The sequence below is a fragment of the Phacochoerus africanus genome, chromosome 8 (genome assembly GCF_016906955.1).
Source record: "Phacochoerus africanus isolate WHEZ1 chromosome 8, ROS_Pafr_v1, whole genome shotgun sequence".
In the NCBI taxonomy this organism is placed as follows: domain Eukaryota; kingdom Metazoa; phylum Chordata; class Mammalia; order Artiodactyla; family Suidae; genus Phacochoerus; species Phacochoerus africanus.
Genome location: NC_062551.1, coordinates 45,585,025 through 45,597,185, shown reverse-complemented (window position 1 = coordinate 45,597,185; position 12,161 = coordinate 45,585,025). Strand labels below are relative to the sequence as shown.

The following is a 12,161-nucleotide window of genomic DNA, read 5'->3' as shown; positions in this document are numbered from 1 at the left end:
AACCCCCGCGACGCAGCCCGCACGGTCACCGCGGCCAAGCCCAAGCTGGTGTCTGGTTACCTTCTATCAAAGCAACGCCGCTTTTCCGGCCTTGAACTACATTTCCCTTAATGCTTTGCGTGTCGACACTCAGTATCTCCTTCTGCCTTTCCTATACGAATGTTGCGGCCACGTCCTTTGATTTTGAGGCTCTCAGATCAAGTAGTCCTACCTTGGGGGGATATCAGCTCAAGCCTGGTGGACGTTTGGAGCTGGAACCCTCCTCTTTGAAGCCTCCCGGAGCAGTGTCATATAGGCCGAGCTCTGACTTTCTGGTTTGAGGACGCCATCATGTCTCTGGCTGGTCTGGTCCTGGACTACGTTTCCCAGAGTCCACAGCGGCCCAGCGTTACGTGTCTCTTGACGTCGTGGCGAGATCGTTTGCTCCGCCGGGACCCGGACGCGACCAAGGGGAGGCAGAAGGTGAGGGGTCTGGGAGTCTGGGGCGGGAACGGGGCGTGTCCAGAGCCTTGGGTTTGTGCGCGCTGGCGGGAACGGGCTGAGGATGCGCTATTTTGAATGTGTCTTTGTGTGTCATGGTGGTGAGTAGATTGTGTAACTGCGTTAGTGGTGTGATTGTGCCTGTGTATACGGGTGTGGAGGTGTGTATGATTGTGCAGGTGTGTCCTGTGTGTCTTAAGAGTGGATGTGTGGTTGTGTCCGTGTGACACTATTTTGTGCAGCACCAATTCTGTGGGTGTGAGGTCCCTGTGACTCTAGTGCTCTGACAAATTACAGCCCTGAACAGCGAGCATCTGTAACACCGAGATTGGGCATCTTCTGTGCCCTCCCTCCTCCTGTGTAGGACGGGTGGGCGATGACCCATTAAAACTGCCCCGGCTCCTCATGATTGCTTTTTCTTGACTCATCTCTAAGACATATATTGAAAGGAGAAGAAAAGAACTATTGTTGAACATCCAGAAGCCAAGCTGTCCGTGCAAGTTTTCTTCTTCCCCTGAAACCCTTCTTCTTTCTCTACGTGTGTTAAAAAAGCAAAACAAAAAATTCAGCCAAATAAACGTGAAAATTAATTGTCCTTATTTAACAGTTCATGAATCGGGCAGGATCCTATCTAGCAAACGGAGAGATACTCCAAGGAGATGTACAAAATCGAAAGTTTTCATAGGCAGTAGGAAAGTGGGGCAAGGAAGTTACTAGCAAAAGAAAAGAAAGCATTGTTTTAGGCCCGGTCACCTTTTAGGGGAGGGGAACGGCTAGTGTTTTATCATGCAAATTATCTCTCTGGTGCTAACCAGGAAATTCCAGATTGATTGTTTAAAGATTTAACACATTCTTGAGAAAGCCTGAAACTGGAAATAAATCTTGGTTTGTTATTGTGAGGACAAATGACACCATTGGGGGCTTGTTATTTCCTTTCAACACGTGCTTTTCTTTCCTTCTTCTGAAACTTCTTACTTAACACAGATAAGACACCACCACCCTGCCCCCGGAGAAACTAGTGTCTGGTATTTGCCTTTGAGTAAATTTCTGAGTGCCATGGAGGTGAACTGAAGGACCCACACCCTCTTTGCTCCCTGCACACCTAATGTTCATCTACAATTTTTTAAACATTTGAATTGGCTTTAGACTTAAAACTGCTACAAAAAAAGATTTCTCCAAATACTCTTAACCCAGTTTCTCTGTAGGTTACCATCTTACATAATCACAGTACATGGTCAAAATTAGATTAACACTCATATATTATTAATCACTAATCTACAAACCTTATTCAAATTTCATCGGTGTTTTTAGGGTCCTTTCTGGATAAGGATCCAATCCAGGATCATATGTTGCCATTGATAATTCTCCTTAGTCTTCTTTAAACTGGCACAGTCACTTAAGTCTTTCCTTGTCTTCCATGACCTTGACACTTCTGAGAACTGGCCATTTTGTAAATTCTGCAATGTAGTCTTCCTCAATTCGAGGTTGTCTGATACTCCATAATTAAATTCAGGTTATGCAGTTGAAGCAAGACCACCCCAAGAGGAATGTATTCTTCTCAATGCAGCTCATTGAGAGTCCCATGAGATCAATTTGTCTCATTGTTAGCGGTGTTAACTTTAATTTGCCAGGTTTCTCCACTGCAAAATCATTCTTTTCCCTTTATAGTTAATGTATCTTATGGAGAAAGACTTTGCCTATAAATATGCTGTTTATCATTCTTTCACCAACTGCATCCATTGCTAATTCTTTTTCTTTTCTTTTTTTTTTCTTGTCATTGTCTTTTTAGGGCCACACCAGCAGCTTATGGAGGTTCCCAGGCTAGGGGTCTAATTGGAGCTGTAGCTACCGGCCTACACCACAGCCACAGCAACGCCAGATCCTAGCCACAACTTTGACCTACACCACAGCTCCTGGCAACACCAGATCCTTAACCCATGAGTGAGGCCAGGGATCGAACCTGTGTCCACATGGATGCTAAGTCGAGTTCGTTAACCTCTGAACCACAACGGGAACTCTGCATTGCTAATTCTTACCTGAGAATTTATTACCAAGTATCTGCCAGATGGTGATTTTTTTTGGGGGGGGGGGCTTCCATTATTCCTTCTACATTTATTAGAATCCTGTTAGAAATAGATTTTCCAGAGTTCCCATCATGGCTCAGTGGTTAACAAATCCAACTAGGAACCATGAGGTTGCAGGTTCAATCCCTGGCCTTGCTCAGTGGATTAAGGAGCCAGAGTTGCCATGAGCTGTGGTGTAGGTCACTGACGCGGCGGCTCAGATCCCACGTTGCTGTGGTTGTGTGAGGCTGGCAGCTACAGCTCCAATTAGACCCCTAGCCTGGGAACCTCCATATGCCTCGGGCGCAGCCCTAGAAAAGACAGAAAAAAAGAAATAGATTTTCCTTCTCCCCATTTAATTTTTTCACTAACTTATAAAAGTATAGTCTGGATTTTACTTTTTAAATTTTTGGGGGATTGCGCCCATGGCCTGTGTAAGTTCCTGGGCCAGGGATTGAACCCTTGCCACAGCAGCGACCTGAACCACTGCAGCAACAATGCAAAATCCTTAACCTGCTGCACCACAAGGGAACTCCTGGGAGGGGGTTAATATATATTACAGGTTATAATCCATTACTGTCACTACTTTATTAATGAAATTGTCCCAAATTTGGCCACTGGGAACCTCTTTGGATTGGCTCCTATGTCCTTCCAACAAATCCCCTTTGTTTTATTTTTTTTTAGTACTTCTTTATTTTCCTGCACCATAAGATGTTCCAGGTTGATATTGTACTTTCCCAGGCCCAGTCCTGTAATGAGCAAGTTTCCTAGGGATCACTGGCTCCTTTTATTAGAAAATTATATTTAGAAACCAAGATTAGATATGCTTATTGCTACTGGGATTGTTATTGCTTCTTGACTTTTTCAGGGTTTTCTATATATAAGATTATGCCATCTGAACAGAGATACATTTTATCTCATTCTTTCCAATTTGAATGCCTTTTACTTCTTTTTCTTGCCTAATACTTCCAGTATTAGGCTGATAGGCATCTTTTCACACATATCCTTTAAGGCTATTTTTACACCTTTTTTGTATGTGTGAATTAGCCATCTCTTTTTCTTACTTAACTTTTACTGTTTTTGTTTGTTTGTTTTTCCGGCTTTTTTGATGCTTTGTCACAGTGGTTAAGAATTCTTTTCATATTTGGATACTAGTTCATCATCTGTAATGTTCATTGCAAGTTATCTCCTGGTTTGACAGTTGTCTTTTGACTTCATTTATGGTGGGTTTTTTTGTTTGTTTGGTCTTTTTAGGGCCATAGCTGCAACATATGGAGGTTCCCAGGCTAGGAGTTGAATGGGAGATACAGCCTACACCACAGCCACAGAAACTCAGGATCCGAGCTGAATCTGGGACTACTCCATGGCTCATGACAATGCTGGATCCTTAAGCCACTGAGCAAGACCAGGGATCAAACCCATATCCTTGTGGATACCAGTCGCGTTTGTTACTGCTGAGCCACAACAGGAACTCCCTGTTTGTGGTATTTTTTTGCCATTGAATATTTTTATGTAGTAGATTACCAATATTTTCCTTTACGGCTTCTGGATTTTGAAAGCTTTTCTCGGCCTAAGGATTAAAGGGGAATTTACCTGTGTTATCTTCTAATAACCGTATGATTTTTTTTTTTTTTTTTTGCCATTTCTTGGGCCGCTCCCGCAGCATATGGAGGTTCCCAGGCTAGGGGTCCAATCGGAGCTGTAGCCACCAGCCTACGCCAGAGCCACAGCAACGTGGGATCCGAGCCGCGTCTGCAACCTACACCACAGGTCACGGCAACGCCGGATCATTAACCCACTGAGCAAGGCCAGGGATGGAACCCGCAACCTCATGGTTCCTAGTCGGATTCGTTAACCACTGCGCCACAACGGGAACTCCCGTATGATTTTTGTTTTGTTTTGTTTTTTAAGAGCCACACCCGAAGCATATGAAGGTTCCCAGGCTGGGAGTCAAACCAGAGCTACAGCTACCAGACTACACCACAGCTCACAGCAACACTGGATCTTTAACCCACTGAGTGAGGCCCGGGACTGAACCCGCATCTTCATGGATCGCATTTGGGTTCGTTAACCACTGAGCCATGATGGGAACTCCTAATAACCTATGGTTTTTAAGAAGTAAAATATTGCCTGCCATATCAGTAAACAAAGGGTGTCACAGTCACTAACAATTGCAGCCACCTCCAAGGATAAGCCAGTGAGCCCTGAGGGAACTCAGGATGGAAACCTAGAATAGCTGCTATCTAGCAGCCCTCAGACTACAGCCGTTCCCAAAGGATGAGCCCTAAGGAAACTCAGGATGTGAAACCCAGGATATGGGCCCCAGATAGCTGAGATGCATATCAAAAGAATGATTTGGGTGAGCCCAGACCTTTGCATCCTCTGAGCAGATTTCTCAGGGTTACTTGAGATGCTGCCTCCCAGGCTTAAGTCCTCATTTTGCCCCAAATAAAACTTAACTCTCAACTTTTATGTTGTGCCTATATTTTTTTTTTAGTCAACAATTTAATTTTTTAGATTTAGCACCCTGAGCCATTTGGAATGTAATTTTGTGTATGGAATGGGGTTATGGATTTAATTTTATATTTTCAAAATGGCTATCCAGTTTTCCCAGAACCATTTACGAAAAATTTTAATCTCTGGGAGTTCCTGTCTGGCTTAGCAGAAACAAGTCCAAGTAGTATCTCTGAGGATGCAGGTTCAATCCCTGGCCTCGCTCAGTAGGTCAGGGATTCAGTGTTGCCGTGAGCTGTGGGGCAGGTCACACACACGAGGCTTGAATGCCTCATTGCTGTGGCTGTGGCATAGGCTGGCAGTTGTAGCTCCGATTAGACCTCTAGTCTAAGAACTTACATATGCTGCAGATGTGGCCCTAAAAAGAAAAAAAAAAAATTTGTGCCAGTGATTTGAAATGCTATCATATACTAAATTTCTGTACATGCTTGGTTCTGCTTCTAGGGCTTCTGTTTTCTTCCAGTTTGTCTCTTTATGCATTACTACCACACTTTTCATTATAGAGGCTTACGGTACATTTTAACGTCTAGTACAGCTAGTTTCCTGATACTCATTTTTTACTGTCAAATTGTTCAGTTTCTCCTTTACACTAGTTCTGCACCAAAGCGTTCTGTTTACATAAGCTCTACATCTTTTGGAGGGTTGCGATTTGCTGATTCATAACCAGGCTCATGTGACACTCATTGATATCTCTGATTTTCATGATGTATAGGTTGATGAACAAGGTCTTTTGCTGTTTCTGGCTTTTAAGAGTAAGAATGTGATTGGGACCTATTTCAGAGGTCTAGAATCACAAATCTGGGATAAGAGTTTGTTTAGTGACCAGATCTGATTTGATATAGGGCATTTTGGGTAGGGGGTCTTAAATTTGTTTCAGGCCAAGTCCCTGTTCTTCTGATAAGTTATAAAAAATAAAAGAATATTAGCTAGTGGTACTTGATACTTGTTAATAAATGGTCACAGCAGGGTTTTAAGGGAGATCCTGGCTCCCACCCTTAAACTTTAGGGCTCTGCAGACCCCATGAAATTTGGGGCAGTTTTTGCAGATACTTTTTTACTTGATTTTTTTTTCCCCCCCTTGGGAGAATGTTTATGATTTCATAAGACTTTCAAAGAGTTTCATGACCCTTGAAAATTTTGAACCACACGTCTGAAATCAAAGACAGTAATGCTATCTTTTGTGCCCACCAGTAGGGAAGTAGAAGAGGAAGTTTTCCATCACATGTTACATTCATATGATGGAATATTACTAATAAATGTATACTTACAGCGAGTTAACCAGAACAATGAAAATACTGTAATGATACAACACAGAAAATGACAAATTAGAAGATACTCAAATTTTACAAAGATCCCATACAAAAAAATTTTTTTAATTTTACCATTTTTTTTCTTTTTAAGGCCAAACCTGCAGCGTATGAAAGTTCTCGGGCTAGGGGTCAAAGCAGAGCTGCAGCTGCCAGCCTATACCACAGCCATGGCAAGACCACATCAGAGCCACATCTGTGACTATGCTGCAGCTTAACCCTCTGAATCCAGGGATTGAAGCTGCATCCTCATGGAGACATTGTTGGGTTCTTAACCTGCAGAGCCACAATGGGAGCTCCCTCATCTTTTTTTCTTTCTTTTTTTTTTTTTTGCTTTTTAGAACCACACTTGCTGCATATGGAAGTTCCCAGGGTTGAATCAGAACTGCAGCTCCTGGTCTTTGCAACAGCCACAGCAACTCTAGTTATTTATTTTTGTTTAAATGGAAACACAATGGAAAGTATTGTTCTTTATTATGAAATAATAAGCTTAATGCAAAAATCTAGAAACTGCTCAAAATGTAATTCTTCTCTCTAAAGATAAGTATTCTTTTTTCCTTTTTTTTTTTTGTCTTTTTGCCTTTTTCTAAGGCCGCTCCCGTGGCATATGGAGGTTCCCAGGCTAGGGGTCGAATCGGAGCTGTAGCCACTGGCCTATGCCACAGCCACAGCAACACGGGATCCAAGCTGCATCTGCGACCTATACCACAGCTCACGGCAACACCAGATCCTTAACCCACTGAGCAAGGCCAGGGATCGAACCCGCAACCTTATGAGCCACAACAGGAACTCCAAGATAAGTATTCTTAATATTTTTTCTTAATATTTTGATGGCTGTATTTCAGATATTTTCTGTGGGATTTTATAGGGTAGTATCACTTTCATGTAAATTCTGTAACCTGCCTGCCTCATCAAATACTGCATTGACTATGTTACTGTTATTTTTTCAAGTCAATATGTAGTATTTCATTGTTGTGATGCACCTTATTCACTTTTCTGTCTACTAAAGAGTATTTATATTTCTGTATTTTAACTGTGAAATTGTCCCAAAAGTAGAGTTGTTCATACAACCTGACATATTCTTATAGTGAATTCCTTTGGGTTAGGCATTAGACATTGATTTAGAATTTGCAAACACAAAATCCTAATCTAGAACTCACAGAGACAAAATACTTTTTTTTTGTCTTTTTTTTTGTTGTTGTTGTTGTTGTTGTTGCTGCTATTTCTTGGGCCGCTCCCGCGGCATATGGAGGTTCCCAGGCCAGGGGTTGAATCGGAGCTGTAGCCACTGGCCTACGCCAGAGCCACAGCAACACGGGATCCGAGCCGCATCTGCAACCTACACCACAGCTCACGGCAACGCCGGATCGTTAACCCACTGAGCAAGGGCAGGGACCGAACCCGCAACCTCATGGTTCCTAGTCGGGTTCGTTAACCACTGCGCCACGACGGGAACTCCGACAAAATACTTTTTAAAGAGTGAGAGTCTCAGGAGTTCCCGCACAGTGAAAACGAATCCAAGTAGTATCCCTGAGGATGTGGGTTCAATCCCTGGCCTTGCTCAGTGGGTCAGCAATCCGGCGTTGCTGTGAGCTATGGTGTAGGTTGAAGACTGGCTTGGATCCCCCGTTGCTGTGGCTGTGGTGTAGGTCAGTAGCTGTAGCTCCAGTTCGACCCCTAGCCTGGGAATTTCCATATGCCACAGGTGCAGCCCTTAAAAAAAAAAAAAAAGAGTGAGAGTCTCTCTCTCTCTTTTTTTCTTTTTTTTTTGCTGCACCTGTGGTATGTGGAAGTTCCTGGGCCAGGGACTGGACCCACACCACAGCAGTTACAACACCAGATCCTTTACTGCTAGGCCACCAGGGAACTCTGAGAATCTCTATTTTTAAATTACAAATAATGTACTGGGGAAGATAAAACTTGTATGCAGTTGTCCAGAGTAAAATGTGATAAAGGACACTAGTTTACCCTGATAGTATGCTGTGAGAATTCGTAAGAGGAAGGTATTAGTGTGACCAGAGCAGTCATTGCCATGTCATATGACATGTAAGTCAAACTGATCCTGTAAGTACTCTGTGGAGGTAAATTGAGTCACCTATGCTTCCTTCAATTTTCATTCTAATCATCACAAATCCAAAATATGACCAGAGGGGTGAGATGATTCTATAGCTGTTTGGAGAACACTGAGGAACATACAGCAGGTGTGGAAACATAATAAAGCTTATCTGGCAAGAAGAGCTGAAAGGAAGCATCACTTATACACAGCACTTGGCCTAAGTGACTTTTAGTTCCTTTCCAGGCAGATCTCCGGCACACATAAATGTAGTTACCAAATCGAGAAGTTTGCAACTATTGGGAGCTGACAAAAACAACAAAAGCTATTCTGTAAAAAACTATTTTTAGAATATCCTGAGCTATTATTTCATGTTCAAAGGAAGACTGTTAAAAAAAAGACAGTATTTTCTCTTTGATCTGCTTTTTGGGAATAGCTTACATTTCACAGATTTTAAAAATACTCATTTAAGGAGTTCTCTTATGGTGCAGCAGGTTAAGGATCTAGCATTCTCTATGTAGCGGCTCGGGTCACAGCTTCGGCGAAGGTTTAGTCCCAGGCCTGGAAACTTCCATATGCCTTGGGTGTGTCCAAAAAAAAAAAGCATTTTTGTGCTAGGTCAAGTTCAACTTGTGCCTTTTTAGAGCCTTTTGTTTCACATTGTGGGTTTGTGAAAAATCCCTTTGAGATGCATACAGTTGGGAATGGACAGCTTGGCTCTGTTATTTCTGAAGCTTCCTGTGACTTTTTCAAAATTATTCTTTCTTGGAATTCCTATTGTGGCTCAGTGGGTTAAGAACCTGACATAGTATCCATGAGGATGCAGGTTCAATCCCTGCTCATTCAGTGCATTAAGGATCCGGCATTGCCATGAGCTGTGGTGTAGGTTGCAGACTCGGCTTGGATCTGGCATTGCTGTGGCTGTGGCGCAGGCCAGCAGCTGCAACTCTTATTCAACCCCTAGGCCAGTAACTTCCATATGCTGCAGGTGTGGTCATAAAAAGAAAAAAAACGAAAAGTTATTCTTTCTCATATTGACCCAGGCCCTGAGTCTGAATTTTTATGTAGTCCTTATAGGTGAATTAGCATATTAATTAGGACAAGTTGTTATACTGTGGTAGCAAACCCCCAAATCTCAGTGGTTTACAAAATAACTTTTTTTTTTTTCGGCCATGGCCTCATGTGGAATCTCAGTTCCCAGAACCAGGGATTGAACCTGGGCTGTAGCAGTCAACGCGCCAAATCCTAACCACTAGATGACCAGGGAGCTCCCTACAACATAACCACTTTTTATTTCTTGCGCGTGCTGCTGTCCATTATGCATCAGCACAGGCAAGGTCCCAAACCAAAGGAGACGCCACCATCCAGTAGCTGTGCCATCTGAAACGCACAGCTTCCTTGGCTGCCACATTGGGAATAGATTCGAGAATTATGCAGTCTTTCCAGTGCCCCAGACATCACCTCAGCTCATATTTCCGTTGATCATAACCTAACTGCACGGGACTGAAAAGTGTCATCTTGTACATGCCCCCGAGGAGAGGAAGACTGGATGCTTGAGGAGTTCCTGTTGTGGCTCACAGGGTTATGTTATGAACCCAGCTAGTATCCATGAGGATGTGGGTTTGATCCTTGGCCTTGTTCAGTGGATTAAGAATCTGGCGTTGCCCTGAGCTGTGGCGTAGGCTGGCAACTGCAATTCTGATTGGACCCCTAGCCTGGAAACTTCCATATACCATGTATTACTTAAAAAACTAGGTAATGGTGAAACATTAGTAATCAAATTAATAATGTCTACCACACTGACTGAGACCCATTTCTTTTTCTCTGTGTAGGAAGTTGCTTCTGTAAATTAGATGTGATTTCTTTTGAGGCAAAGAAGACATCCTGGACCGTGAAAGGAAGTTGACAAGAAGCCTGTGCATAGGTGAGTGAGGAGACCAAGGAAGCAGGAAGCCTTTCAGATGAAAGCTCAGCTCCTCTGTGAGAGGTCAGGAGCCTTAAGTTATTGTTTGAGAAGATGCCCCTCAAAGGCTTTTTTTTTTTTTTTTCTTTTTTGCCTTTTCCAGGGCCGCTCTTGCGGCATATGGAGGTTCCCAGGCTGGGGGTCTAATCGGAGCTGCACTGCCAGCCTACACCACAGCCACAGCAACAGGGGATCCGAGCCGCATCTGCGGCCTATACCACAGCTCACGGCAACGCCAGATCCTTAACCCACTGAGTAAGGCCAGGGATCGAACCCGCAACTTCATAGTTCCTACTCAGATTCGTTAACCACTGAGCCATGACGGGAACTCCTCAAAGGCTTTAAAACTATGGAGGAAATTCAGCTCTTGCAGCATAGCAGTTCCCAAGGGCCCTTCACTCTCACTCATCACTCCATTCATATTTCCCTTTATATTCTGCTCCATCCCATGAGGAGGAAGGAACTAATAGTATTATTTATGATTATAAAACATATGCTTGGAGTTCCTGTCGTGGCTCAGTGGAAGTGAATCTGACTAGCATCCTTGAGGACGCAGATTCAATCCCTGACCTTGCTCAGTGGGTTAAGGATCCCGCGTTGCTGTGGCTGTGGCATAGGTTGGTGGCTACAGTTCCCATTCAACCCTCAGCCTGGGAACCTCCATATGCCATGGGTGTGGCCCCAAAAAGACAAAGACAAAAACAAAAACAAAACATGCTTAAGGGGAAAACTCGAAAATACAGAAAAAGAGATTCCCCCATAATTACTTAGAGACAAATGTAAAAATTCAGTTGAAAATCCTTTCATTCCCCCCCAGAAAAACATTTTTGTTGTTTATCTGACTTGTGAATTAGAGATGTGTTTCCATTTTATCATTTGCCTTTTCATTTTGATTTTAGTATTTGGAGCTAGAATTTTCAAAATCTTCCCAAATTTAGGTTTTTTTTCTTTGTATTTTTCTGCATTTTGTGTTGTGTATCCACAAAATATAAATACATTCTATTTGTCTGAAATATTTTATAGTTTGAGGGATTTTTGTTTTTGTTTTTTGGCTATGCCTGCAGCATGTGGAAGTTCCTGGGCCAGGGATCAAATCCATGCCACAGCAGCCACCGAGGCTGCTGCAGTGACAAGGCTGGATTCTTTAACCCACTGCACCACAAGGGAATTCCTTATTTTATTTTTGTATTAAATATTTTATCAATTCTTTCTGGCTTATGGTACGACCACAAAAAAATAGGCTATAGAAATTTCTACTTTGATAAACTCTTAAGGTTTTCGTTGTGATCTTGTACGCTCATGGCAGTGTTTGAGTGCCTCCCACATGGTATTTTATGTCCTGGGGAGTTAATAATGAACAAAGCTGACAAGATCCCTGTGTAAGTGTAGTGGGAAGAGTCAAATGATTGACAAATCTATAATAGAACGTTTAGTGGCACTGAGAGCTGTGAGGAAAAGCAAAGCAGAGAGGGCTGGAGTGCCTGGCAAAGGGGATGTTTGTAATAGCTTGGTTACAGGGATGCGGGTTAAGCAGAAACCTTCAGGAGGGAGAAAGTGAGCTCTCTGTCTTGAGGAGGAGCATGCTGGACAGAACATACAAAGCCCCCAAAGGGAACATGCCTGCTGAGTCCTAAATAGTCTATGGCCGTTTAAGGATAATGAGTGTCCTGTGGCAAAGTAAAAATGTCTGGACTGTTACCAGGATGCATCCGGGTGTGGCCTTCTGTGAATTTTTATAAGCTCTCAGGGATTCTTTTTAATTTAAAGATTCAAATATTTCA

The 12,161-nt window shown here is 42.9% G+C and overlaps 1 protein-coding gene across 1 annotated transcript in view; it reads left to right on the top strand.

The window, feature by feature from the left end:
* The first annotated feature begins 49 nt into the window (after positions 1-49).
* ZNF565 (zinc finger protein 565) overlaps positions 50-12,161 on the top strand; it is a 33,022-nt gene continuing 20,910 nt past the window's right edge. The window contains exons 1-2 of the mRNA XM_047793105.1: positions 50-462; positions 10,250-10,341. The gene's annotated coding sequence lies outside the window, so the exon portion shown is untranslated. The remainder of the gene's footprint in view (positions 463-10,249; positions 10,342-12,161) is intronic.